General features: G+C 38.2%; 1 protein-coding gene across 1 annotated transcript in view; it reads left to right on the forward strand.

Moving 5' to 3' along the window:
* The first annotated feature begins 3,968 nt into the window (after positions 1-3,968).
* Positions 3,969-23,709, forward strand: part of LOC139150507 (uncharacterized) — a 119,569-nt gene continuing 99,828 nt past the window's right edge. The window contains exon 1 of the mRNA XM_070722929.1: positions 3,969-4,055. The gene's annotated coding sequence lies outside the window, so the exon portion shown is untranslated. The remainder of the gene's footprint in view (positions 4,056-23,709) is intronic.

Raw genomic sequence — 23,709 nt, forward strand, 5'->3', positions numbered from 1 at the left:
ACATTAGTAGTATTTCACTCAAATGAGCGGTTCTTTTTATCTACAATGTATCTACAAACTTGTGTGGGACGTACAAAAAAGTAAACGTAATGTATATGAGACTGTCCAACCATCCTGTTTTTTGCTGTATATATCCGCACTTTATCGTGCGATATCTTAAAACAACCAAGTACTTCTGACTGAAATTAGGTCAACTCGTCATCTTTTTGATCATGCATGGATATTTACTTTCCCTACAAAAGGTATTAGGATGTCAATAAACTGAAATATTTTTCGAATAAATTGTCTTAAATATGATTTCTTTATTAGAACGACAATGTGACATGTTTTGATGGCGTTTCAATTTTTCTAAATAATAGTTAGTTTTGCGAATTTTGCTTTTAACTATTGTGACATTTTCGAAATTTGGTACATAAAATTATAAAGTTTTCGATTAATACTAATTTCAGTAACTTTTCTGTCGGCATCGCACTAACAATGTACGGTACCCAGTCACCTAGGCAAGACATCACAGTCAAAGCATACAGAGTCATGTCAATATGCAAATTTGACTATTTTTCTGTGATCAACAAGGCGTTTGAAAATGTGAAAACGGGAACTACGATGATGTGTGTGTTCACTATATTGGTATAGTTGGAACTAATATTTGGATGACTTTCCACACACAGTGAAAAGTTCTCCCATGGAGAATTGTGGTTCAGATCTTTTCGGTTTTGCGTTATTCACACAGTCGTTTGTGTGTGTATATTTACACAAAAGCAACAGCCGTGCACATTGATGACGTATAACTTCACAAACCCCCTATTGATTAGTTTCATATGGCTGAATGGGCAGCGTAGATATCCATGCCTTGTTTGTTCATACCTGTTGTACGAAGTTGTGTAAAAGCAAAGCCATTGTAAAATGGACACAGAGTTTTTCAGGAATTTCCGGTTTGATTCTCTCTCTCTCTCTCTCTCTCTCTCTCTCTCTCTCTCTCTCTCTCTCTCTCTCCCCCAAAACAAAAAACAAAAAAAACCCAAAACAAAACCAAAACAAAAAAAACAACAACAAAGAAACAGTAGGCTAAAACTATAAACAGCGTGTATTCCCTTGGATAGAGTCGACTACGTGTTTTGAAAATGGTTACGTTAGCTTGCAGCGCCAGGTACATTTGTAACCGGAAGTCGGATCTACTCTCATGATTTCGTTGTCATTTATTACAGATTTTTTTATTTTCTTCAATTTCAAGGAATAGCAAATGAACTGTACCAGACAGTTGTATGTATAATGTGCCACTACATGCTGGTATCCAAGTTCTCTAGCATATAAATCTCGTCAAAACATAACAAAGGGTTGAACTTTGAACAGAGAGCGATAGCAGCATTGATGTCTAACTCTGTAGGGGCGTCAGTTGTAACCAAAGAAGGAACAAACAGTGATTAGTCTGATTAATGGTGTACATAAAATAAGTTTCATATCCAAAGAAGTCCTGATATCTTTACATTTGCAGCAGCAATTAGTTTTACTAATGCCTACTTTAAATTAAATATCAGCATAGAAACGGGATGAATTGAAGAAAAAAGTTGGTACTGCACTGGTCAGTATTTTTTAAATTGTACTTTGGTCAACAAAGAAACATTTTTATTAGACAATAACTCTCATCAAGATCAGATAGATCATTTATCAAGATAAATACTTCATAGGTAAGATAGAATTAGGATTGGTAGGATTTACGTTGTCATTGAGAATATTTATTGTTACTTCTAACAAAAAAACTGAAGAAAAATCCTACGCACAATTGATGACGTAGGGGAAGTCTGACCTTGCATGACATCTCGAATCTTTTTTTAGTTCGACACGGCTGACATGGCAACGAAATCCCTCCGTCCAGTTAGTCCATACCTGTACCGTTGTGTACAATGCTGAGTGAAGCCGCTCTACAGTGCACGTACAGTATGTTTAAAAGAGTAGAATGAGCCAAGTGGACAGATATTCGGACTCTCAAATTTCTAAAATACTTCTCTGATCTACCGCTTGTTTGGGCTCTTTTTATAGTTATTAGAGTAAGCATGATTTTCACCGTCTCTGTCCTATTGAATTAGCCGGGGTAGCTACTTTTCCGGGTCAACAGATGTGTCTCATATATTTTCTCGTTTTATCTCGTCAAGCACCAACTTTGTAAAAGACCTTGGTGTATTTTTAACAAGTAAACTTAACTGGAGTATGCACATTAACCATGTTGTTTCAAAGGCTTTTAAAATTCTTGGATTTATCAAGCGTTCTTGTAAATATTTTAATCGTATCAAATTTTAAAAACATTGTATGTCTCCTACGTCAGAAGCCACGTTGAATACTGCTCACCCATCTGGTCCCCTCATCAATTATATTTAATAAAGAAATTAGAAGAGTCCAAATAAAATTTATCAAGTATCTTTGTTTCCGTTCATCGATGGCTTACTCAAAGGCTCAGTATAGTAACCTGTGTTATAAATTTCGCCTTCCCACATTGGAGAACAGGCGAAAAATTTTAGACACTCTTTTTCTTTATAAAATCCTTCACTCAGTTTATAGTGTACCAGATGTTCTTGCACAGATTCATTTTAACGTTCTTGCTTTTACCTTGCGTCGTGCTGTTCTTTTTTGACCAGTACGACGAATATCCTGAAACACTCATTTTTATCACGATCTCAGACATATTTTAATTCTATCTGTAACAAGCAAAATTTATATATTTTTAATAACTTCAGTAATGTTCGTCATGGATTATGTAAGATCCTTTTTTCAGAATAATTACTTGTATCTGGATGTATTTTTGTGTATCTTTCGCTGTGTTGCCGATTTTTTATGTGAATTCTCCTGTCTGTTTGTTTACGTTGTAAGTGTTATATATTTTTCGTTTTGTATTATATTTTTATTTTCAAACGAAACCTGTTATTGGGGCAACCTGTTGGTTCGAGATTAAATAAAAAAAAAATTAAGTAAACTTGTTTGCTTCATTTTTGATTTAGTGAGTGACAGTCTGTGAGACTTAACAAAACTGTCTGCACTTTACAACGAAGTTTCATAAATCAGTGCTTATATGCCTCCTATTTGGTCAGCTCCAATTATTATCTTCTCTGTCCTTTGAATAAATTGCCCTGTACGAATATGAACTAGCCAATACAGACTATTCAGCTTGTTGATAGATTTAAATGATATTTTTAATGAATTGCTTTAATTTAAACTTTATCTCTTTCAACTTCGTAGTTTCCAAAGTCATAGCCTACAATGTATGGTAAATCAAAACTTTCAGTGAAATTCCTAAATCAAATTTATTTAACACACATGCACTTGTGACCTCTTTATCATATCGTATAAATAATGTGCAGTGATAATTTCAGTTTAGGAGATAAAATATTGAAAACAGTCTTAATTAACAGTATTTTAACATTATCAGACAATATAAAGCAGTTTTGTTTACTTTGGTCGGCCATTGTGGCTTTATGAGGTAATAATGATAATTCATTTATTCAGAATCAAAGGACGACTTTATCACCAAGACATTAGGTTAATTTACACAGCACAGAAAACTTAACAAATACTTGTACCAGCCACTCAACAACATGGGTATGAAATGTGGCGATGTGTTTTCTGTTGCTGAAAATATGACAACAACGTTGCCTTAAGAATCACCACGAAAATACTCAATCGCTTCAAGGACTTATTTGTGTGAACAGATGTATGATACCGATGCAGCGGCTTTTACTCGTTGAACATATAAATTACAGCACTTTAACACAAGTTCCGCCCTAGTTGTGTCTGTAGCTACCGAACACTACTTTGAGAGAAACGGTTAATGTAATTATATTAGCTTAACCAATTGTGAGCTGTCCTTGGCGTGTTTTCTTCTATGCACCTGTCAAAGTTGTTCGGAATTTATCGGCATGAATAATGCATAGCAATATGTAAATTACCTCTTTTGGCTTCATTTATCAGTTATGGCGTCCTTTCAGGGCTGGGGAGTTATGGAGGAGAAGCTGAGAACAGGAAACGAACTGTTCGTACATTTTACAGAGATGATTCCCACTTATCAGGTAAAACCACTGTCAGTATGTATTTCGGTGGCTAGTTTGCCATATAATCGTTATGTATTTAAAGATATAACTTTTTTAGACTCTTGCAAATGACATGAAATTTGATCTGATTCAAAATGGATGTCAGAATTTGGACTGCCGATTTACTTGTCAATTTGAAACAAATTTTGACAGAACTGGATGCCGTCTGTTCAATAGTTTTACATTCACCAGCTTAGTAATAGAAATATATTTGAATTTATAGTGTAAGGCGAGCAATCTTTTCAAATTTGAAAACCGCTTTTAATGTGTTGTTGTTCGTTCACACTCTGCCATTTTACAACTTTGTCCGCCATATTGGACAGATGATTTTTGTCTCAAAGCCCCGATAAAATTGTCATGCGGGGATAAGAATGATCTAGTCAAGCTTAGTTTGAATGAATTTTGACTTCGGTTTTACTGATCATTTGAAAGAACTTTTCACAAAGCTTGATACTTTCTTTTCAATCGTTTCTCATTCAATAGCTGCGTAATCGAATATATAATTGAATGTATACTGTAAAGACGAGCAAGTTTGAAAGCCACTTTTAATGTGTTGTCGTTTTGCCGCAACATAGGGCAGATGATTTTTGTCTACAAAGCCAAGGTACTATTGATATGTTCGCATAAGAATTATTTAGTTAAGCTTAGTTCGATTTACTGAAGTAGTTTGCTAGCTGAACGCATATTATTCAAATGACAACTTTGATCATTAGCGCCATGACAATATGCAAATTTTCACACAGCACAGAAAATAACAAATATACTTCTATTGGCCACTATGCAATTATGGACGGAAACCTAAGATGTTATTCAGCTTTCGCACATGGCGATGTTTTTTTTCATATTACTGAAAATACGAAAAGAGTGTGATCTGTCGACTTACCAAAACAAACCCAATCGCTTCAAGAACTCAATCGAGTGAAACAGATGAACATAACGATGCAGTCAACTATACGCTTTCAACGTAATAATAACGGCATCTCTAACGTATGATCAACTCTGTGTCTTGAGCATTTGAGCATTACATTGATAGAAACACTTATTGTAAATATTGTTAAATGTACCAATTGTGAACTGTGCTCTGAGTGTTTCTTGTTACCCCGCAACTTTTATCGAGTTTTTGGACATTAATGATCAATATTTGTTTAACCGTGTTAATTTCACATATTGTATAATTATGTGATACGCTAAGAGAGCTTATATGGTATATCAGCGGCGTCTAAGCATGTCTGTCTTTGTCTCTGTGTGTCTCTGTCGGTATGTCTGTCTATCTGTCTGTCTAAAGTGCTCGGTTCATTACTTTGGACCTGACTTTAGGTATTAGGCCTTTTTACCGTTGAATGGATTCACCTTCTTGGAAACGACCTTCCTGGGAACAAGGTTATTACAATCAACTTGTGTCAAAAACCCTAGTTTAGATCAGGATCGAGAGCCAGTTAAGCAGAAAATTTCTGATTTGAATCTGCATATGGTATTATTCGATCCATGTCAAAGAACACCTCTGAGAATCAATGTATTCTCAAAAATGATGTCGCAGATGTTGACTTAAATGACACCTTCTCAATCAGGTATTTGACACGGATCATTCCGTTATCCCTTGTGGATTTGAAACTTCCAGTAAAACTTCTGCTGACCAATGTCAGACACTTTCTAGATCAAATCTCGTTGAAGAACAACACAAAGACCCAGATATTTTGTGTTTGTTTGACAGGGTAGATGATGAAGGTGAAACTTTAGATAACTCTGTTGCCTATTATACGAAATCTGGTATTCTCATGCGCAAATGGAGACCACCAAGTTTCTTGATCTATGACGATTGCGCTATAAAAACATCACATTGTGGTTCCAAAGTTCCATCATGCTGTATTATTTCACCTGGCCCTTGAAACCCTCTGGGCTGGCCATTTATCAATCAGGAAGACGTATCATATCATGAAGTTCTCAGTCAATTTTACGGCCTTAATCTCAGGCAGGATGTAGCACATTTCTCTAAAACTTGTCACACATGTTAAGCAGGACATTTCTGATTTGAATCCTGCATGTGGTGTTATTCGATCAAGGTCAGAGAACACTTCTGAGTATCAATATATTCTCAAAAATGATTTCACAGATGTTGACTTAAATGACATCTTTCTCAGTCGGGTGTTTGACACAGATCACTCAATTATCCCAGTTGGATTCGAAACTTGCAGTAAAACTTCTGATGACCAGGGTCAGAAGTTTTCTAGATCAAATCTCATTGCAGTACAAAATAAAGACCCAGACATTTTGTGTTTGTTTGAGAGGGTTTTTGATAAAGTTGAAGCATCAGATAGTCCTGTTTTTATTATACGAAGTTTTGTGTTTTCATGCGAAAATGGAGACCTCCAAGTGTCTTGATCTATGACGATTGGGCTATAAAAACATCATATTGTGGTTCCAAAGTTCCATCATGCTGTATTATTTCACCTGGCCCATGAAACCTCCTGGGCTGGCCATTTATCAATCAGGAAGACGTATCATATCATGAAATTCTCGGTCAATTTTACGGCCTTAATCTCAGGCAGGATGTAGCACATTTCTCTAAAACTTTTGATACATGTAAGATGGTTTGAATACCAAATCAGACCATTCCAAAGTCCCCTTTACAGCCTATTCCTCCATTTCAAGAACCATTTGGTATGATACTTACAGACTGTGTTTTGCCCCTAAAAAAACAAGATCAGGAAATAAATACATGTTGACAATAATTTGCCCATCTTCTGGTTCCCAGAAGCCATACCACTGATAAACATAAAGGCAAATACTATAGTGAGAGCTTTAGTCATTTTTTACTTTATTTGGCGTCCCTAAGTGCGTCAAAGCCGATCAAGGCTCCAACTCTATGTCTGAAATTGTTCAAAAAGTAAAGGATCAGTTAGGCATTAAACAGTATATGTTCTCTGCCTAATATCCAAAAAAAATTAGGGTGCTTTCTAGCGGTTTTATCACACCTTGAAAAATACGATTAGGATCTACTGATTTGACACCGTGAAGCATTGGGACGAGGGTATGCATTTGCTCTTCTTTGCTGTTAGAGAGTGAACTGAAGAGTCTCTTTGTTTTATCCTATTTGAGATTGTATTCGGACATACAGTCCGTGGCCAACTTAAGCTTTTTAAGCGACATTCCTATCAGATGACATGGTGTTATGTACGTCATTTCCCCCCATACTCATCATGACGTGAGTTCAATAAGTCTAGAACATTCTCAAGGTCATTGCCCTTAATGACTACACAACCTTGAATTCAATTAGTCATGTTTGGAATGTTCTGGAAATTTAATGAGCTGTGTAAGAGAGATAATTTTAGAATAGCAATTAGCATGTCAATAAAAGTTTTAGATTGTTCTTATATGTTCTTATGTAAGCACATGGGTATAAATAGGGACGTGCACAGCTTGCAGGCAGACTTTTTGGATCGTGTCTCTTGTGTGTTACTAAACTCCAGCAGTAGTCATTTCAAGACTTTTCAAGACCTTCACTGTCAACGCTGGATTTATACTGTGGACTTGTGCAACTTCAAGCCTGCAAGCCAAAGGACTGTTCATTCATCCGACTGACTGTTACAACTCTGAGACTGGAGCTTTGCCGTCCCAGCTGAGAAAAGTAATCTGTAAAATTTTACATTTTGTATTCTATCCCTGATTTAGCAATTAGTTTTATTTTTTTAATAAATTTCGTTTTATACGTAAACTACTGAGTTCACCCTTTTGTTCGTCTCTACACGTAACAAAGTTGGGGGCTTGTCCGGGACACGAATAGTTTGAGCCGTTTGACAACATTTTGCCAGCCTTTTCCAAACCACTGTATAGTGTGAACTCAGCGAAATTCAATCATGGCAGAATTCAAGCCAGACAAATTTATGGATGACCTTGATCAGGACACATTTGATTCCCTCAGAAAAGACAACCTCATTTCACTGGCCAATTTCCTTAAAGTAGAAGTCAAAAGATCTATGCCCAAGAAGGAAATTCAGTACAAGATTGCAAAACATTTAGTTAATTCAGGCCATTTTGAGGAATCCGCCTTGAAAGATTATGAGCCCGAGTCTGCCTTTGAATTAAGAAAATTAGAAATACAGGCAGATTTGGAGCTTAAAAAATTGGCATTAGAAAAAGAGAAAGAATTACAAATGGAAAAAGAGAGACAGGCATTAGAAAAGGAAAAATTACAAATGAAAGAAAAAGAATTAGAAATGGAAGAAAGACAGAGAGAGAGAGAGAGAGGAAAGAGAAAGAAAAAGAGAATTAGCAGAACGCTGACTACAGGCAGAAATGAGACGTTTAGAGCTTGGACAGTCAGGAAAATTCTTCCCTTCAGACAGTTTTGACATCACTAAGCATTTCAGGTTAGTTCCCCCTTTCCAAGAAAAGGATGTTGACAACTATTTCCTTCATTTTGAGAAATTGCTCAGAATCTGAATTGGCCTAGGGAGTCCTGGTCTATGCTTTGCAGGAGTGCTTTGGTGGGTAAAGCCAGAGAAATTTACATTCAGTTGTCAGTAGAGCAGACTTCAAATTATGATTCTGTGAAGGAATTAATTCTCAAGGGCTATGAGCTGGTACCTGAAACTTACCGTCAAAATTTAGGGATTGTGAGAAGGCAAGGGATCGAACTTATGTTGAATTTGGTCGAACAAAAGAACAACTCTTTGATCGCTGGTGTTCTTCTGAAAGGTCTGTCAAAGTCACGAGATGTCAACTTATTTTAATTGAGAAATTTAAAAGGTGTGTTCGGAGTGACATCAAGACATTTATCAATGAACAAAACGCCGATACATTGGAGGTTCCTGCACGTTTGGCCGATGATTATTCATTGGCCCATAAATCTTTATTTCTCAGCAAACCATCCCAGTTCTTTTCATATCGTAACAATGCAGGGAAATTTAACTCTTCCTTTTCATCCAAGAATTTTTCAAAGGAGAGTAGAAAATCAATTGACAACAGTTCACAGAGTTCAAGTAACACTCCCACATCATCAGATCCCATCATCCCAAGTCTCAATCTCCTTCTGACAAACAGTTAATTACACTTTCTTGCAATTATTGTGAGAAAGACGACCATTTAGTGTCAGATTGTTTCAAATTGAAAAGAAAACGTGAAGGTCAAAGTGGTTAAAGTGGATCTAAGCCCATAGGCTATATTTCTTCAGCATCTCAATTAGAATCTTATAATGTGTGCAACACATTTTCTGAGGTTAAACCCCTCTTATCCCCAATCAATGAGGTCAAGGTCAATTCTTCTCAAGATAGCATTATGGGTATATTTGAACCATTTATTCATGATGGTTTTATATCACTTTCTAATTGTTTTTCTTCCGCTACCCCTGTCAAAATTTCAAGAGAAACCAGGACTTCCAAGTCTTTTTGTTGGCAGATACCCTGCAGTTTTCTGAAAAGCCATTTTCATGTTCTAAAGTTCTTATTATGGGGTAGATTGTAATGACTACATTCCTGTTCCTGTCCATAATGTCTATTTGTCTTCGGACTTTGTTTCTGGACCTACGACTTTAGGTATTAGGCCTTTTTTAGCTTTTGAAGGAATTCACCTTTTTCTTGGAAACGACCTTGCTGGGGACAAGGTCATTACAAATCCACTTGTGACTGATAATCCTAGTTTAGATTAGAATCCAGAGCCAATAGAGGAAGAAATTAAGGGCTTTCCCCTTCATGTGCTATTACTCGAGCATGTCAAAGAAAACTTCTGAGAATCAAAATACTCTCAAAAACGATGTCACAGATGTTGACTTAAATGACATATTTCTCATATAGGTGTTTGACACGGATCATTCCGTTATCCCTTGTGGATTTGAAACTTCCAATAAAACTTCTGCTGACCAATGTCTGAAATTTTCTAGATCAAATCTCATTGCAGAACAACACAAAGACCCAGATATTTTGTGTTTGTTTGACAAGGTAGATGACGAAGGTGAAACTTTAGATAACTCTGTTGCCTATTATACAAAGTCTGGTATTCTCTTGCGCAAATGGAGACCTCCAGATGTCTTGGTTGATGACGATTGGGCTATAAAACATCAAATTGTGGTTCCAAAGCCCTATCATGCTGAAATATTGTGTCTGGATCATGAAACCCCCTGGGCTTGTCATTTGGGAGCCAGGAAAACTTATCATAAAATTCTCAGTCACTTTTACTGGCCTAATCTCAGGCAGGATCTAGCATGTTTCTGTAAAACTTGTCACACATATCAAATGGTAGGAAAGCCAAATCAGACCATTCCAAAGGCCCCTTTACAGCAAATTCCTGCATTTCAAGTACCATTTAGTAGGATACTCATAGACTGTGTTGGGCCTCTACCGAAAACAAGATCAGGAAATGAGTACATGTTGACAATAATGTGTACATCAACTCGGTTCCCAGAAGCCATACCACTGAGAAATATAAAGAAAAAGACTATAGTGAAAGATTTAGCAAATTGTTCACTTTATTTGGCCTCCCTAAATGTGTCCAGTCCGATCAAGGCTCCAACTTTATGTCTGAATTTTTCAACAAGTAATGGATCAGCTAGGCATTAAACAGTATAGGTCATCCGCCAATCATCCTGAAAGTCAGGGTGCTCTTGAGCGATTTCATCAAACTTTGAAAAAAACATGATTAGGACCTACTGTTTTGACACAGAAGCAGTGGGATGAAGGAATTCATTTTCTGCTCTTTGCTGTTAGAGAGTCAATTCAAGAGTTTCTTGGTTTCAGCCCCTTTGAACTTGTATTTGGACAAACAGTCCGTGGCCCACTTAAGCTCTTCAAAGAAAAATTCCTATCAGACGATGATGATTGTCTGAATATTTTACAATTTGTTTCAGATTTTCGTACAAACCTCTCTAAAGCATGTGTATTAGCCAGAGAAAATCTTGAGTCATCTCAGCAGTCAATGAAAATCAAATATGATAAAAACACCTCAAAACGGATGTTTGAACCAGGTCAAAAAGTTCTAGTTCTGCTTCCAGTTCCTGGCAAACCACTCCATGCTCGTTACTTTGGGCATATCTAATTGATAAGAAATTATGTGATTTAAATTACATCATAAAAGCACCTGACAGGCGAAAACAAAAACAGCTATGTCACATAAATATGCTTAAGCCATATTTTGAAAGGGATAATCCTACTATAACACAGCCTGTCAGTGCAGTCAGCTCTAGCTATTATGAAGATAGTGATACTGAAACTGACTTAAGTGAAAGTACTCTAAATTCAAAGCTGGGCTCGGTCGAGCTTCGGAACTCAGAAATCCTGGAGAATTTAGAGTCTACAAAGTTGGCACACCTCCAGCCGTCACAACAACAGGTGAAAGAACTGCTCCATGAATATAAACACCTGTTTCAAGATGTTCCAACGAGGACAAACATCATCTATCACGACGTTGATGTTGTTTTACAGTAAGCCTGTAAAACAACATCCATACAGACTGAATCCAACAAAAGCGAAATATCTCCAGGAAGAAGTCGAATACCTGCTGGACAATGACTTTATTGGACCCAGTAAAAGTAACTGGAGATCGCCGTGTATACTTGTGCCAAAATCAGATCATAGTTATCGTATGTGCACAGAGTAAAGGAAAGTGAACACTTTAATAAAGGCAGACACTTTCCAATCCCGAGGATTGACAATTGCATTGATCTAGTGGGAAAAGCCAAGTATGTAACGAAATTTGACCTACTGAAGGGATTTGGCAAGTCCCACTGACGGATCGTGCTCGTGAAATATCCGCCTTTGTTACACCAGATAGATTGTTCCAGTGCAAGGTGATGCCATTCGGAATGAAGAACCCTCCTGCAATGTTCCAACGGACAATCAACGACGTCATATCTGGACTAGACGGATATGAAGCTTACGTCGTCAACATCGTCCTGTATAGTGACACCTGGGAGGAACACATCAAGCTCTTGCGGAAGTTCTTCAAAAGACTGAGTAAAGCAATGTTGACTGTCAACCTTGCCAAATCTGAGTTTGGTTGGGCGAGGGTGACTTACCTGGCACATACTGTAGGACAGGGTGAGGTAAAACCTGTTGATGCCAAAATCAGTGCCATTTCAAGTTTTCCCATACCAAACTGCAAACGACAACTGATGCGCTTTCTCGGTATGGCTGGTTACTACAGAAAATTCTGTCCAAATTTCCTCACAATTACTGAGCCTGAGATTGTTAAGATGGAGTTTAATGTTGCAGGAGTTTAAGCTTGATATTAGATATATCAAAGGCAGAGACAACTTAATTGCAGACTGTCTGTCTCGTATTTCGAATTTATCGTTGTTAACACTTCTTATATTTCATTTGTAAAAGAAAGGTTTTTCCTTGAAAAATTTTCTCTTTTGAAGAGGGGGTGTGTTATGTAGGTCATTTTCCCCCATACTCATCATGACCTGAGTTCCGATTGAAAACTAGCCGTATTTTCTATCCTGGGTTGGTAACTCTGCTCGTGGACAGAATTGTCCCCGAGGTTATCGTTCGCCCAGTTAAAGTGATGAAATTCGTCTCTTCGCTTTGATAAAGTTTGTATGTGCGATGTGTGATAGTGAGCATGCGTGCGTGAGTGCTTCACAAACTCTACAACGTGTGAGCTGTCTCAGTCAGAAAAATGTAACAACTTAGCCGGCTATTGAACCACTCTTTTTTTGGGAGTGGAGATTTAGCCGAGCGGCTCTCTGTGGCCTCTCCGCTAGGCGAGTGATGCCATATGTTGTGGGTTTGAACCCTATTGAAAACTAGCCGTATTTCAATTAGTCTAGAACATTCTCAAGGTCACTGCCCTTAATGACCTCACAACCTTGAATTCAATTAGTCATGTTTGGAATGTTCTGGAAATTTAATGAGTTGTGTAAGAGAGATAATTTTAGAACAGTAATTAGCATGTCAATAAAAGTTCTAGATTGTTCTTATATGCTCTTATGTAAGCACATGGGTATAAATAGGGACGTGCACAGCTTCCAGTCCGACTTTTTGGATCAAGTCTCTTGCGGTGTTACTTCAAGACTGTGGAAACTCCAGCAGTGTTATTTCCAAGAGTTTTCTAGACCTTCACTGCCAATGCTGGATTTATACTGTGGACTTGTGTTTTTCGCCCATCAGATGTTATTATTGTGCAACTTCAAGCCTGCAAGCCAAAAGACTGTTCATTCATCCGACTGACTGTTACAACTCTGAGACTGGAGCTTTGCCATCCCAGCTGAGATAAGTAGTCTGTACACTTTTACAGTTTGTATTCTATCCCTGACTTAGCAATTAGTTTTATTTTTGGTAATAAAATTAGTTTTATACGTAAACTGCTGAGTTCACCCTTTTGAGTGTCTCAATATTTTACAATATGTATCAGAATTTTGGACAAATATTACATTACATTTGCGTTAGCCAGAGAAAACTTTGAGTAATCTCAGCTGTCCATGAAAGTAAAATACGATAACAAAACTCTGAATGGAAGTTTGAACTGGTCAAAAAGTTGTTGTTCTTCTTCCGGTTCCTGACTAGTTACTTTGGTCCTAATCTAAGTGATAAGAAATTAGCGATTTAAATTACATCATAATAACATCTGATGGGCGAAAACACAAGTCATTGACATGACACAGTCCCCTCTTGTACTTTAATTACAGTCCTCTGACAGGAATGAGTCCTGTTCATTAATTAGATCTGTGATGAAAAATACTGCGATACAGATGGGGCTTAATGGCCAAATTGGATCGTATCACAAAACAAATCAATGTGGATATTCATGACATAGGTCAATGTCCTTGTACTAACTTTGAATAATATCGGTTGAGATGTGACAGAGTTATGGCTCTGTACATGAAAAAATGGTAACAAAATGGTCGCACGGCGGCTATATTGGATTGTATCACAAAAAATCGACGTGCATATGTATGGCATATGAAGTAATCCTTGTACCAAGTTTGAATGAAATCGCTCCAGGCATCTCTGAGATATCTGCGTGAACGGACGGATGGACGCAAGCATGGACGCACGGACAGACGCACTGTCATGACCAAACCTATAAGTTCCCCCGGACGGTGCACATGGGAGACTAAAACAGTTACGCAACATGATTATACTTAAGCCATATTTAGATGGGAATAAACCTAATTTAACACAACCTGTAAATGTAGCTAGTTCAAACCATTGTAAAGGTAATGACAGTGAAACTGACTTGAGTGAAAATACCATAAATTCAAAGCTTGGCTCGATCAAACTCCGGAATTCAGAAATACCTGATAGTCTTGAGTCGATGTTGACACACCTCCAGCCTTCACAACAACATTTAAAAGAACTGATCCACGAATATTAACACTTGTTCCAAGATGTTCCTACGAACACAAACATCATCTATCACGATGCTGATGTCGGCGACAGTGAACCTGTAAAACAACATCCAAACAGACTGAATCCGTCGAAAGCAAAATATCTCATAATGTCACATAGTATGACTTTGTTGAACCCAGTAAAAGTAACTGGAGTTCGCCGTGCGTACTTGGGCCAGAACCAGATCAAGGCTATCGTATGTGCAAGGACTATATGAAAGTGAACATTCTCACAAAGACAGACACTTTACCATCCGATGATTGATGTTTGCATCTATTGAGTGGGAAAAGCCAAGTATGTGACAAAATTTGATCTACAAAAGGGTTTTTGGCAAGTTCATCCGACGGATCGTACTCGTGCAGTATCCGCCTTTGTTACACCAGACAGATTGTTTAAGTACAAGGTAACATTCCAATGGATTATTAGCAATTTTATATCAGAAATAGAAGAATGCGAAGCATATGTCGACGATGTTGTCCTGTACAACAAAACCTAGGAAGAACACATTAAACTCATTGGGAAGTTCTTTGAGAGACTGCAAATCCAATACTGACTGTCAACGTCGCCAAATCTGAGTTTAGTTTTGCGAGGGTGACTTATCTTCGACATACTGTAGGATTGGGTGAGGTAAAACCAGTAGATGACAAAATCAGTGCGATTTCAACTTTTCTTATAGCAAATTGCAAGAGACAGCCGATATGCTTTCTCAGTATGGCTGGTCACTAAAGAAAATTGTGTACAAATTTCTCTACAATTACTGAGCCTTTGTATAACTTACTTGAAAAGCAAGTAGAGTTTGTTGCACAGAACAATGCCAACAGGCATTAGGTACACTTAAAGCCATACTGCCAAGTGCTCCAGTCTTGTTTGCATGAGATTTCAGTTTGCCATTCAAATTAGCTGTAGATGCTAGTAATGTGCCTGCTGGTGCTGTTTTATTGCAGGGGGATACTCACGGGATAGATCATCCTTTTTGCTACTTTTCACGCTAATTTAACAAATCCCTGAGAATCTATTCTACTATTGAAAATGAGTATTTATATTTGATATTAGCTTTACAGCATTTTGGAGTTTACAACACTTCTCCAAATTAGCCAATCGTGGCTCATATCATCACAACCCTCTTGATTTCGACAAAAATGAAAAGGCGAAAATCAGAGATTATTAAGATGGATTTAACGTTACAGGAGATTAACCTTGACATTAGACTTATCAAGGACAGAAACTATATAATTGCAGGCTGTCTCTCTCGTATTTAGTGTTTATTGTTATTCACAGTCTCAATAACACATTTGTCAAGAAAGATTTTTCTTTGCAAATTTTCTTTGTCTTTATAATCTGAGTTTAATTAATCTAGAACATTCTTAAGATTACTGTCCCTCATGATCTTGGATCATATTTTCAACTCCTTGCAAATTCAATTGTCACAGGTCCAGATATTTTTAGAACAGTAATTAGCATATCAATAGAAGTACTAGATTGTTCTTATATTCTCTTATACAACCTCTTGAGTATAAATAGGGAAAGGCACAGTTTTCAGACATTAGGGATTATGTTTCTGATGTGTTACGTCAAGACTTTGGAAATCCAGCAGTGTTAAATCCTATACTTTCCAAGACCTCCACACCAACGCTGGATTTATTATGTGGACTTTCCACAACCTCAGGCCTGCAAGCAATCTAAAGGAATGTTCACTTTGTCTCAGAGTCTGACTCAATTCTGGAGCTTTGAGCCGACCCATCTGAGATAAGTAGCCTGTAAACTTTTACAGTCATGTTAAAACTCTTGTCGATACAAGAACTTACAAAAGTCTGTAGATAAACTTGGTCAGAGGTCAAATGATTGGCGCTTAGATTTGAAAGCTAGGAAGTGTATGGTACTCACAATCACCTTAAAAAAGAAACTTATTAAGTTTAATTACCATGTGTATAATTGTTAGCTCAATCATGTTTCTCACATTAAGGATTTGGGTGTCATTTTTAGTCCCCCCGGACACCGTTCGGGGGGACTTATAGGTTTGGTCATGTCCGTGCGTCCGTCCGTCCGTGCGTGCGTCCGTCCGTCCGTTCACGCAGATATCTCAGAGACGCCTGGAGCGATTTTGTTCAAACTTGGTACAAGGATAGTACCATACCTCATACAGATGCACGTCGATTTGTTTCACAATGCGATCAAATTTGGCCGTGTTAGAGGACTTTTTAGTTTTCACCTCCATAGACTCCCATGTATAAGGCAGTCCATAGACTCCAATGTATAAGGCAGTCCATAGACTCCCATGTATAAGGCAGTCCATAGACTCCCATGTATAAGGAAGTCCATAGACTCCCATGTATAAGGCAGTCCATAGACTCCCATGTATAAGGCCAAGAAAAATAAAAATTTAGTTTCTCATCGTATTCATATTGCAAAAAGGATGCAGTGACACAGTTTTTAGTCCCCACAGATAAAGTCCAGGGGGCTCATAGATTGGGTCATGTCAGTCCGTGAGTCCATCCATGTGAGTCCATCCGTTCACGCAGATATCTCAGACACTTTGACAAATGTCACGTGACCTTGGTGACCTTTGACCTCGAATATACATATTTGTCCATAACTCAGTAACCAGTCCGGGTCATCTCCAAAATTGGCGACTCATTATGATAATGTATTCCGGCATTCAGCCAATCATCGACAAGATTACATCATTAATAAAGTACAGGTCACAAATACCCACCAAGTGTGATCGGCAGTTTTGGGCCGCTTATTAAGCCCCTGTCTTGTGAATTTCGACGAATTTTGACAGTCAACATAATCCACATGTCCTGCAGAGGTCATGTCCAACAAGGAGTCCGATTAATGAACAAACATTCGAAATATTGACGATTCATTTCTACCCCAGTTTATCGATTTAGCTCAAGTACCGAGAATCATTTTGTGGATGTTCGTCATCTCTATTAGAAATACTGTTATAAAGGTTATTTGTGTAGGTACGCGTATAACATTTTGCAAGAAAGAAGAGCAATGTCAGAGCTTTAACACGATACCTGTTTTGTAGTTGTCAAACGCAGACTAAAAATGGTACGCGATTTTGAAAATGTGTTGACAGAGTGGCCACACAACTGTTCCCCATACAGTAGAATTTGTATCGCTGCCATCTCCGATACAAATGGGGTATTCTGAACGATCTGTGTAGGTACACGATTTATATTTCGCAGGACTTCAAGCCAGAGTCTAGGAATCACAGCGATTTATGGGGTTTGGTTGTCTTAGCCAGAATAAAACTGGTACGCGTTTTTGAAATTGTGTTTTGACAGAGTGGCCACACAACTGACATTATGACAGAATACGACGCGGGAGTTCGACACAGTATGGTGTACGTAACGAAGGACGCATGTGGAGGTTGCCAGGAAATACAATTTTTACTGATGGTGCGCTGGCCGCTGATTGGCTAATGAGAGGGGGAAAATATTATGGTATAGAGTCCCAAATTTTGGAAGTGACCCGGACTGGTAACCACAAGTGCTAAACCTTTCATATATGGTATGATGGGACACCCTATGACGCCACATATTGTACCTCATTAATTTATGTGCATATCTAATTTTGAGCGAGCCAATAGAGCTAGAGGTCTGATTTTTGGTATATATGGATAACTCTGCAATACAATTTTTTTGAAAAAATGTCACGTGACCTCAATGACCTTTGAACTCAAATATACGTATTTGTGCATAACTCAGTAACCACAAGTGCTTCACTCTTCATATTTGGTATGGTGGGACACCTTATGACGCCACATATTGTACCTCATTAATTATGCGCATATCTATTTTGAGCAAGCCAATAGAGCTAGAGGTCTGATTTTTGGTATATAGGGATAACTTAGCAATACAATTAGTTTGACAAAATGTCACGTGACCTCAATGACCTTTGACCTCAAATATACATATTTGTCCAAAACTCAGTAACCACAAGTGCTACACCCTTCGTATTTGGTATGATGGGACACCTTATGACGCCACATATTGTACCTCATTAATTATGCGCATATCTAATTTTGAGCGAGCCAATAGAGCTAGAGGTCTGATTTTTGGTATATAGGGATAACTTAGCAATACAATTTTTTGACATGACCTTTGACGTCAAATATACATATTTGTCCATAACTCAGTAACCACAAGTGCTACACCCCTCATATTTGGTATGATGGGACACCTTATGACACTGTCTTTTTAGTGCGCTCTTCAAGTTTTATGGTTTACCGAATTGTCCGGCGTTTTTTACCGTGCGTTTTTATCCTGTGACTTTTTAAAGACTCAGTGCATCTACCGTCGATTTTACTAGTGTTTTTACCTATCCTGGGAGCTGTATTTTATCATTGACTTTTTGTGTGATCTTGGCTCAACGCTGGCAACATGGCAGTACAATCTTCGTTCTCCTGTGTTCGTCGCACCTTGAGTTCTTCTTGGCGGTCCATGACCAATCGCTGGCAACCGCTTAGGCCACGTGGGCGAAAAGCTGGATGGAAACATCCAAAACCCAAGTTCCGAATTCCAACTATTGTTACTGACCATTGGAATCGAAAGAGGCCTTGTGAACATATTCGGACACGGACACTACGGCAGATTCCGATCTCTGAACAGGTGGGTGCAAATAAACAATGCGTTATTCAAACAGTTGTAACACCTAGGACTGTTCCGCCGACCAAAAATGAAAGGGGCTCCGTTCTGGTGAAAATCCCACGGATCTCTACTTGTCTCAAGAAATTACAGCTGAGTGCAGCACTATGGAACGCACGCTCGATGAACGGGAAAATCGCTGCCGTGGCGACAACCTTGGTCGAGGAACATCTTGACATTCTAATAATCACAGAAACCTGGATCAAAAGTCAGTGCGATCCAATCTTGGCGGAGTTTCATTCTTCGATCAGCGGTTACAACGTCAACCAGCAACCAAGGGCTAAACGGAAAGGTGGTGGTGTGGCTGTCGTAACAAGATCTAATCTTCAAGTTGTTGAAAAGCAGTCCTGCGCATACCAGTCATTTGAATCTTTAATCCTTACTCTCCGTTCATCCAGTCAACTCCTGAACATTATTACAATCTATCGTCCACCAAAATCATCGAAGAATACCGCAACTATAAATCAATTTATCTCAGAATTTTCAACTCTTCTTGAAATCGCCGTAACTCTACCAGGTCATCTTGTTATCGCCGGCGATTTTAACTTTCACTTTGACGACATCACTTCACCGGACACTATCAAACTCTTCAATCTACTTCAATCGATGGGATTGCAGCAGCATGTGCATGGTTCAACACACATCAAAGGACACACTCTCGACTTACTTATCACAAGATCAGCTGACCAGTTTTTACATTCTATCAGAATCGACAATTCTCTCATCTCCGATCACAGCCTTGTCCATTTCAGCATGAAAGTACAGCGTCCACCGAACTCCAAAGTCACTACTTCTCGCCGGAACTATCGGAAGATGAATATCAATGATTTTCAAGTCAAGCTGGCAGCCAAACTCTCTGATTACCCGTACGACTCCAATCCTGAAATATTATCAAAATTTTTCCACGCGACTGCTACAGACGTGTTAGATGATGTTGTTCCTGTTACTACTAAAGTTATAATCAATAAAGTCCGTGCACCTTGGTACACCGAGGAACTCCTACTACACAGGAAAAATCTACGGCGTCTAGAAATGAAATGGCGAAATACACAGCTTGAGATAGATCGACAAATTTTCATCTCTGTGCGATCTGAATACTTTCGTCACTGTGATGACGCGAAATCTAGTTACCATCGACGTCGTATCCAAGAGGCGGACTCTAGGAAACTATTTAGCATAGTTGGCGAACTTTCCAACGCGAATGCAAGTAACACCAATGCATTGCCAAACAACATACCTCTCACCGACTTGCCATCCGAATTTCTCAACTACTTCGAATCCAAGGTAGCGAAGCTCCGAAACGGACTTTTAGTTCAACAGGTCGACTCCCATGATATCCTACCACCCCATGTATTCACTGACTTCCATCCGGTTACAGCCGATCAGGTACAGACAGTCATAAAACGATCCTCCACGAAGTCTTGTGACCTTGATGTCTTACCATCGGACATTATCAAGAAATCTGTCAACACCCTCACACCTTTCTTAGTCGACTTTTTTAATTGCTCGCTCCGGACAGGCATTGTTCCAACTCACTTCAAATCCGCCATTATTCGGCCACTCCTGAAAAAACCGGACCTAGACAAAAACATGTTGAAGAGCTATAGACCGGTGTCAAATCTTACATTTCTTTCAAAAGTTCTTGAAAGAATTGTTGTACAGCAACTACATAGCCATCTTACCAGGTTTAATCTGTTCTCAAAGTGCCTAAGTTCATACCGTCCCAACCACAGCACCGAATGACATCATGCGTGCCCTAAACGATAAATGGACGTCATTCTCATCATGTTGGATTTGTCGGCTGCGTTCGATACGATCGATCATGACATTCTATTACACAGACTGCAATCAAGATTTGGCATAACTGGCACCGTTCTGTCCTGGTTCCGATCATATCTGTCAGATCGCAATCAGTGTGTCAAAGTCGGCAATGTAACATCGTCCAGTTCGACAATGAAGTATGGTGTACCACAGGGATCGGTACTAGGGCCAATCCTTTTCACACTATATACATCACCTTTGGAGGATATCATCGAAGGCCATGGTCTGGATTGTATGATGTACGCAGACGACACCCAAGTCTATGTTATTTGTAGGCAACCGGATGACGTACTCACCTCTCTTCAGGAATGTATCGACGATGTACGTAGCTGGATGAAGTCAAATCTACTCATTCTGAACGATGACAAAACTGAAGTTGTCCATTTCTCGTCACGCTTGAAATCTGATACGACGGGACTATCTAGCCTTAGGATCAGCGACACTGATGTCATCCCTTCAAACTCTGTACGTAATCTTGGCACGATTTTAAACAGGAATATAGAATTGGCAAGATCTGTAACCTTCTCGATCAGGACACTACCGAGACATTGATCCACGCATTTGTAACATCTCAGTTAGATTATTGTAATAGTCTCTTGTATGGAATTAACAAAGATCAGCTTCACCGTTTGCAATCTCTTCAAAATGCCGCAGCACGTTTAGTCAGCCGTGCTCGCAAGTTTGATCATATTACACCTGTACTAGTTGATTTACATTGGCTGCCTGTTGAAGCACGTGTTAAGTTCAAGATTATGTTAATTACTTTTAAATTGATCAGAGGCTTTGCACCTATGTATTTGACAGAGCTGATAGAGCAATATGTTCCTACCAGAGATCTCCATTCTGCAGACAAGTTATGTCTGATTCCACCTCGCGGAAAATTCAGTAAAGCATACGGCCAGAGAGCCTTTTCAGTGTGTGCGCCATCATTGTGGAATATGTTGCCTGTAGAAATTTGTACTGCAAGAAATGTTGAGTCTTTTAAAGGCGGTTTGAAAACCTGTCTTTTTAATCTGTTTTATCAGTGATTTGTTTATGCTTTGCGGTACATTTCTTCACCGCAGGACTGCTCGTGTGGTGCGTTTATCCCTGTCATTTGTATTTTGTAAAATCGCTTTTTCTTTTGTGTGTTCTGTACAGCGCACTATGACGTATGTGTAGTGCGTTTTTCAAGAATTTTTAATAATAATAATAACAAGAATAATAATAATTAATTATGCACATATCTTATTTTTAGCGAGCCAATAGAGCTAGAGGTCTGATTTTTGGTATATAGGGATAACTCAGCAATACAAATTTTTGACAAAATGTCACATGACCTTGGTGACCTTTGACCTCAAATATACATATTTGTGCATAACTCAGTAACCACAAGTGCTACACTCTTCATATTTGGTATGATGGGACACCTTATGACGCCACATATTGTTCCTCATTAATTATGCGCATATCTAATTTTGAGCGAGCCAATAGAGCTAGAGGTCTGATTTTTGGTATGTAGGGATAACTTAGCAATACAATTTTTTTGACAAAATGTCACGTGACCTCAATGACCTTTGACCTCAAATATACATATTTGTCCATAACTCAGTAACCACAAGTGCTACACCCTTCATATTTGGTGTGATAGGACACCTTATGACGCCACATATTGTACCTCATTAATTATGTGCATATCTAATTTTGAGCAAGCCAATAGAGGTAAATGTATGATTTTTAGTATATAGGGATAGACTATAGGATAGAAATTTTTTGACAAAATGTCATGTGACCTTGATAACCTTTTACCTAAAATACACGATTATGTCAATAAATAAGTAACCACAAGTGCTATGTCCTTTATATTTAGTAGGATGGGAGACCTTATGACAACACATGCTTTACCTCGTTAATTATGCCCATATATAATTGTGGGCAAGCCAATAGAGCTAGAGGTCTGAATTTTGGCATATATGGATTAATTAGCAATACAATGTTTTTTTTTCAAAATGTCACGTGACCTTGATGACCTTTGACCTTGAATATGCATATATATGCATAACTCAGTAACCACAAGTTCTTTACGCTTTAATTTTGATAGGATAATAGACCTTAAGATGTCACATCTTGTACCTCATTGATTATGCACATATGTATTTCTTGGCTGGCCAATACAGCTAGAGGTCTGATCTTTTTTCCCGATTTAGAACCATAACTTAGACATGCCTCTTGTTTCAAATTGGGAACAATGACATAGACCTATGTGTCCATAGATCTGAACATATACACTCCAGTGATACTTTTTAATGACCACATTTCCCTGCCCATCAAGACTAATACTCCTATTACAAGTGGGGACTATGTCATTGTCAATGACTTGTTTATTCCAAACTTACTTCTGTACTTGTGACCATAAAATGCTCTGTAATCTATTTAAAATTAAACCTTTGTTATTCCGTACGAAACTGTTTGATTGTATATTTGTTCATAAATGCCTTTTATCTTCTTATGACTCTACAGATTGTACAGGTTTTTATGGCCTATGCGTACCTAGATAATCTGCTAGACATAGACCTCTATTACACATCCGATCCCTAATGTAGAGTTGATGTTACAAAATATGGCCTGGTTGGACGTGCGTCACGACTGTTTAATGGTTTGATTGATAAGGTTTGCGATGTCGATGTTTTTGAAGAATCTCATTCAATTTTTAAAAGACATGTTAATATGTCTTTTTAATTTTTTGATGTTTAGGTTACTTTCTGTTTGTTTTCATTTTAGTGTAGTTTATCATTTTGTTTATTTTCTTGTCTGTAAGTGGCTGCCTGATGGCGCTGTTGATAAGCAAATAAAATA

Source organism: Ptychodera flava, chromosome 2, assembly GCF_041260155.1.
Source record: "Ptychodera flava strain L36383 chromosome 2, AS_Pfla_20210202, whole genome shotgun sequence".
Taxonomy (NCBI): Eukaryota; Metazoa; Hemichordata; class Enteropneusta; family Ptychoderidae; genus Ptychodera; species Ptychodera flava.